This window comes from Pristiophorus japonicus, chromosome 9 (genome assembly GCF_044704955.1).
Source record: "Pristiophorus japonicus isolate sPriJap1 chromosome 9, sPriJap1.hap1, whole genome shotgun sequence".
Taxonomy (NCBI): Eukaryota; Metazoa; Chordata; class Chondrichthyes; family Pristiophoridae; genus Pristiophorus; species Pristiophorus japonicus.
The window spans coordinates 198,637,247-198,644,349 of record NC_091985.1 but is presented as its reverse complement, the minus strand read 5'-3'; the positions used below and the strand labels follow the sequence as shown (position 1 = coordinate 198,644,349).

At 44.8% G+C, this 7,103-nt stretch overlaps 1 non-coding gene across 1 annotated transcript; it reads right to left on the bottom strand.

Annotated features, from left to right (window-relative positions):
* Positions 1–341: 341 nt before the first annotated feature.
* trnak-uuu (transfer RNA lysine (anticodon UUU)) lies at positions 342–414 on the bottom strand. Its single transcript has one exon. It is a non-coding gene; the product is annotated as a tRNA-Lys (tRNA).
* Between the last annotated feature and the right edge of the window lie 6,689 nt (positions 415–7,103).

The window sequence follows — 7,103 nt, the reverse complement described above, 5'->3', positions numbered from 1 at the left end:
GCTGCTTCATGAAAGCGGTAATTAAAAAGTATGATTAGAAAGCAGCACCCAAACAGGGCCTTGAACCCTGAACCCTCAGATTAAAAGGTTTAATGCACTGCCGACTAAGCTGTCCGGGATGGCATTTTCTGACTTCCCACAGCGGCCTTCATTGGCTGACATGGAATATTATAACGGATACAGGTTGGAAATGCCACCTGTACAGCCCACTTTACTCAAACACCCAGATCGACTGCCTCACACAGACCTCGTTTCACAAATACTCTCCCTCCACCAACTGTACGATCTTCAACAGCAAATCTGATGTGAAAAAAGAATCCAAAATCTTGATTTAAAGACAAAGCCCAAACAGGGACTTGAATCCTGCACCCTCAGATTAAAAGTCTGATGCTTTACCGGCTGAGCTCTCCGGGCTTCTAGTACACCAGTTCACACAGCGACCTTCAATGCCTAACATGCAATAATACACAAACCACATTTTGACACCTGCTGTTTCCCGAAGGACTGAACAGGGGACCGAACCTTGCACCGTATTTATTGATGGCTTGGACGAAACAATCGGGTGATGTGTATCCAAGTTTGAACATGGCACCAAGTTCGGAAGGACAGTAAGTAGTGCAAATGCCAGCTGTAAATTACAGAGAGACATAGACAGAGTAAGTCACTGGGCAAAATTATATCAAATGCAGTTCATTGTGGGCAAGTGTGAGATTATTGAAACCGAGAAAGATAAATCGCAGCATTTTTTAAATGGTGTGAAGCCTAAATGGTCGGCGAGGTGAGCGGAGCAAAGAGATTTCGAAGTCCAAGTTCATAACTAAAAGCTAGTAGATATTTGCAACAAAAATGAAATTGATATGCTATGTTGACTTTTTTCTCTCAATTGCGCTGGAACAGAATGGGGAGGAAGTTATGTTTCAGCTGTATAGAATCGTGCTCACTCCTATCAGGTGTGCTATTTATTTTGGGAATCACATCTCACAAAGGATCCACTGGCCTGAAATGGCAGCAGTGATTCACTGAAATTGTGACGGGATTTAACGGGTTCAATTATGAGAATACAAAGGATACAGCAGGGTTGTATTCGCGTGTATAAAAGATTGAGTGGTGATCTTATCAAGCAGGTTAAAATGTTAAAACGATTTGATAGGGTACAAACGGAGAAACTATTTTCTCCTTTGGCAGAATCAAGAACAAGTGGACACAATCAAAAATAGATAAACGCCATTCAGGAGCGAAATTTGGAATCTTTGTTCACACAACGTGTATTGGAAATCTCGACACCTATTCTCATTGAGGCTTCCACAAAAACAAGGGGAAATTATCATAAAATGCAATCTCGGACATTGAGGGGTGAATTCATGAAGTGTTGTGTCATCTAATGGGTAGTCGGAAATTTGGAACTCAGTCCTCAAAACGATTCTGGAAACTCAGACACTTGAACCTTTCAGGGCTGAGAAAGATTCCGGCTTGATGTAGATTTACCAAATCTATTCAATCGTTTCTTTTGATACAGGAGGAAAGATCATAGAGAATTGTCCATGTTTCATGGTGCTTCCTGAAAGGTGGAATTGGAAATGATGATTTGAAAGCAGCGCCCAAACAGGGCCTTGATCCCTGAACCCCTCAGATTAAAAGTTTCAATGCTGTGACTAAGCTATCCGGGATGGCACGTTCTGACTTCCCACAGCGACCTTCATTGGCTGACATGGAATATTACAACCCACACAGGTTGGAAATCCCACCTGTACAGCCCATTTCTCTCAAACACCCAGATCGACTGCCTCCCACAGGCCTCACTTCACAAATACCCTCGCTCCCCCCTACTACACGATATTCAACAGCTGCATCTGATGTGAAAACAGAATGGAAAATCTTGACTTGAGCACAAAGCCCGAATAGGGACTTGACAGAGTAGCTACAGGCCCCATCACGATCACTAATATTATTATCACTTGCTATAAATGCCTTTTTTAGTAATAAAATGCCAAATCTAAAATAAAAGTTAATATTAGTATAATTATTAAATATAAGTATAAATCTGAGTGGATCTATCTGTCAAAGACCTTTAAATAACTCACAAATTATAAGCCCTCATATTTTAGCAGCCTCGTCCCTTCCTCCGACATTGAAAATAGCGTCCGTAGTGCCCAGTCCTGTGAGGAAGGCCCGGGAAAAGCAATTATTCTCCAGCGCTGTTCTCGGCGAGCGATCAGCCCGGCGATGTGCCGAACTTTGGTCTGGGCGATGTGCGGGCGATCACCTCAGTGATCACCTCAACGATGTGAGCCGAAAGTTGGGGGGAGAATTTACCGGCGATGTTCCAGCCTAACTTTCCACTTTTCAGTAAAATGGGCGATAGCAGGCTGTTTTGGGCGATATATGGACACTGGTGATTCTGTGATATGACAGATTAAAGGTCTGATGCTCGACCGACTGAGATATCAGGGCTCTTCGACAAAATGTAACACAACGGCCTTCACTGACTGACGTGTCACATCACCTCGTTCACATCCTTCAGCACTGATCCCGTCTGAACAGTGCATTTCTCTCACATACCCGCACTTCACAAATACCCTCTGGTTACACATCCTCCTGCCACTGGAGACAGTTTCTCTCTATTTGCCCTGGGAGGACAGACACACCTACATTAGCGTCCTCGTCCAGGCCAACATCCTCAGCATTGAAGCACTGACCACACTTAATCAGCTCCGCTGGGCAGGCCACACAGTTCACATGCCAGACACGAGACTCCCAAAGCAAGTGCTCTACGCGGAACTCGTCCATGATAAACGAGCCAAAGGTGGGCATCAGAAATGTTACAAGGACACCCTCAAAACCGCCCAAATAAAGTGCGACTTGTCTACTGATACCTGTGAGTCCCTGGCCAAACACCGCCCTAAGTGGAGGAAGTGCAACCGGGAGGGCACTGAGCACCTCGAATCTCATCACCGAGAGCATGCAGAAAACAAGCGCAGGCAGCGGAAAGAGCGTGCGGCAAACCAGTCCCACCCACCCTTTCCTTCAACAACTATCTGTCCCACCTGTTACAAAGACTGTGGTTCAACCACCTAAGAATTCACTTTTAGAGTGGAAGCAAGTCTTCCTCGATTCCGAGGGAGTATATATGATGATGATGATGATCTACTCCATCATAACCATTCATAATTTTCAACGCCTCTATCAAATTTCCTCTCAACCTTCTCAGCATTAAGGAGAACAACCCCAGCTTTATGCAATCATAGATTACACAGGATTGCATTGGATATACGGCACAGAAACAGGTCATTTGGCCCAACTAATCCAAGCCGACATTTATGCTTCACTCGAGCCTCCTCCTGTCTTTCCTCACCTAAACAAATCTCAGCTGACACTCCAGTGCAGGGCTGAGGGAGCGTTGCTCTGTTGGAAGTGCTAAATTTCAGATGAGACGTTAAACCGAGACCCCGTCCGCTCTGTCAAGTGCATGTAAAAGATCCCATGGCACTATTTCGAAGAAGAACTGGGGAGTTATCCCGGGTGTACTGGCCAATATTTATCCCTCAATCAACATAACAAAAACAGATTATCCTGTCATTATCACATTGCTGTTTGTGGGAGCTTGCTGTGCGCAAATTGGCTGCCACATTTCCTACATTACAACAGTGACTATAGTCCAAGTACTTCCTTGGCTGCAAAGCGCTTTGAGATAGACGCTGGAAGTGAAAGGCGCTATAGAAATCAAATCTTTCTTTCTTTAAATCGAGGGGATATTATTAAGACGTTTGCAGATGATACAAAAATTGGCCGTGGGGTTGAATCATAGAATTAAAAAAAAATGACAATACAGAAGGAGGCCATTTGGCCCATCGTGTCCGTGCTAGTTGAGAAAGAGCTCCCCAGCCTTATCCCAGCTTCCAGCACTTGGTCCATAGCCCTGTAGATTACAGCGCTTTAAGTGCACATCCAAGTTCTTTGTAAATGTGATGATAGTTAATATCTACCACCCTTTCAGGCAGTAAGTTCCAGACCCCCACATCCCTCTGGGTGAAGACATTTTTCCCCAGCTCCCCTATAATCCTTCTACCAACTACTTGAAATCTATGCCCCCTGCTTATTGACCCCTCTGGTAAAGGAAATATGTCCTTCCTATCCACTCTATTTTTCAACCTCCTCAGTTCCAAAGGGAACAACCGGAGCCTATGCAATCTTTCCTCATAGCTATAATTCTCCAGTCCAGGCAGCATCCTCGTAAATCTCCTCTGCATCCCCTCCAGTGCAATCGCATCTTTCCCGTACTGTGGTGATCAGAACTGCACGCAGCACTCTAGCTGTGGTCTAACTAGTGTTTTGTACAATTCAAGTATAACCTCCTTGCTCTTGTATTCTATGCTTCGGCTAATAAAGGCAAGTATCCCGTATATCTTCTCAACGACCTTATCGACCTGGCCTGCTACCTTCAGGGATCTTTGGCATGCACTCCAAGGTCCCTTTCTTCGTCTACACTTCTCAGTGTCCTTCAATTTAATGTTTATTCCCTTGTGCCCTTAGCCCTCCCAAATGTATTACTTCACACATCGACAGATTGAACAGTTTGAAGAATGGCATTTCTTGGCCAGTTTTTGAAGTTCAGCATATTAATATATTCCATGGGCTTCAGACTGAACTTTCTGAAGCTGCCAATTGGCAAAGAAAATGTCCAATATAACGGTATAAAACAATGTTGTTAATATCATGTATCCTACATGTTTACTGCTTGTACTATTATATATGATGTGCCACCAGAGGGCACTACTATGGGAAATTTGTACAGCAGCTGCATGGTCAATGAGGTGTGCCACCAAAGGGCACTGCAGTGGGAGACTTGTAGCTTACCTGTACAGGTGTGCCTGGCCGAGTATAAAACGCAGGCCACCAGGTGTGATCCTCACTGTGGAGTTATCAATAAAGGACTAAGGTCATTACAGTTCAAGTACAACACATTGCCTCGTGGAGTCATTATCAGAGCATCTAAAGACATAACAATTAATATCTTTCATCACGACATCATTAGCTTTAGCTAAAAACTAGTAAAGGAATAATTGTATGATACAAACGGATGAATACCAGGCTGTAAACCTGTGTAATGTTGAATACATCCAGTAATAGAGCATCAGGATTTATTATGAGGGTGTCGGTCCCAATTCCCTGTGCCGGCCATTGCTTTTCTCAATGAAGACAACACCCATTTTACACGAGAAAGCTGTGACATTAGAAAATACCCTCAATTTAAAAGAAAAAATTGGGCTGTGACAAATCTTTAAGAAACATGAATGAGATCAGCGTGAAAGGCACGTCTTTTGTGCTGTTGTCTGAAAGAGTGAACTAAGAATTTTGATTTAAAAGCAACGCCTGAATAGGGACTTGACCCCTACACTCACAGATTAAAAGTCTGATGTTCTACCGACTGAGCTATCCACGCTCATTACAAAAACAAGACCGGGCTCATTGTAAAAAGGAGACAGCACCCTTCAAGGGCTGATATTGGGCATGACATCGTTCTGCTTCAGCACCGATCCTGTCTGAGCAGCACATTTCTCTCAGACACCCACACTTCACAAATACTCGCTCGTTACAGACACTCCATCCACTGGAAGCAGTTTTTCTTTATTTACTCTAACGCAGCATTCGGTAGCCTGAGAAGAAGAGTGTTTGAAGACCAGGCACTCCAATCTACCACTAAGCTCATGGTCTACAGGGCTGCAGTGATACCGCACTCCTGTATGGCTCAGAAACATGCACCATGTACAGTAGACATCTCAAGTCGCTGCAGAAATACCACCAACGATGCTTCCGCAAGATGCTACAAATTGCCTGGCAGGACAGACGCACCAACATTAGCTTCCTCGACCAGGCCAACATCCACAGCATTGAAGCACTGACCACACTTGGTCAGCTCTGCTGGGCAGGCCACATAGTTCACATGACAGACACGAGATTTCCAAAGCAAGCGCTCTACTTGGAACTCGTCCACTCGTAAACAAGCCAAAGGTGGGCAGCAGAAACATCACAAGGACACCCTCAAAACCTCCCTAATAAAGTGTGACTTCTCCACTGACACCTGGGAGTCCCTGGCCAAACACCGCCCGATGTGGAGGAAGTGCATCCGGGAGAGCACTGAGCACCTCGAGTCTCATCACTGAGAGCATGCAGAAACCAAGCACAGGCAGCAGAAAGAGCGTGCGTCAAACCTGTCCCACCCTCCCTTACCTTCAACAACTATCTGTCCCACCTGTGACAGAGACTGTGGTTGAACGACCAAAGAACTCACTTTTAGAGTGGACACGAGTCTTCCTCGAATCCAAGGGAATGCCGATGATGATGATGAGGAGGAGGAGGAGGAGGAGGATGAGGAGGAGGATGAGGAGGAGGATAAGGATGAGGATGAGGATGAGGATGAGGATGAGGATGAGGATGAGGATGAGGATGAGGATGAGGAGGAGGATGATGATGATGATGATGATGAAAGATTAGGGTCACCATCGGTAATGTTAGTTTAAAGTCACCAGCCATACTGTTAGAGTAGGGTCACTACCAGTAATGTTAGAGTAGGGTCACCACCGGTAATATTAGAGTAGGGTCACCACCAGTAATGTTAGATTAGGGTCACCACCAGTAATGTTAGAGTAGGTTCACCACCAGTAATGTTAGAGTAAGGTCACCACCAATAATGGTAGTGTAGGGGCACCACCAGTAATTTTAGAATAGGGTCACCACCAGTAATGTTAGACTAAGGTCACCACCAGTAATGTTAGATTAGGGTCACCACCAGTAATGTTAGAGCAGGGTCACCACCAGTAATGTTAGAGTAAGGTCACCACCAGTAATGTTAGATTAGGGTCACCACCAGTAATGTTAGAGTAAGGTCACCACCAGTAATGTTAGATTAGGGTCACCACCAGTAATGTTAGAGTAAGGTCACCACCAGTAATGTTAGAATAGGGTCACCACCAGTAATGTTAGAGAAGTGTCACCTCCAGTAATGTTAAAGTAGGGTCACCACCAGTAATGTTAGAGTAAGGTCACCACCAGTAATGTTAGAGTAAGGTCACCACCGGTAATGTTAGAGTAGGGTCACCACCAGT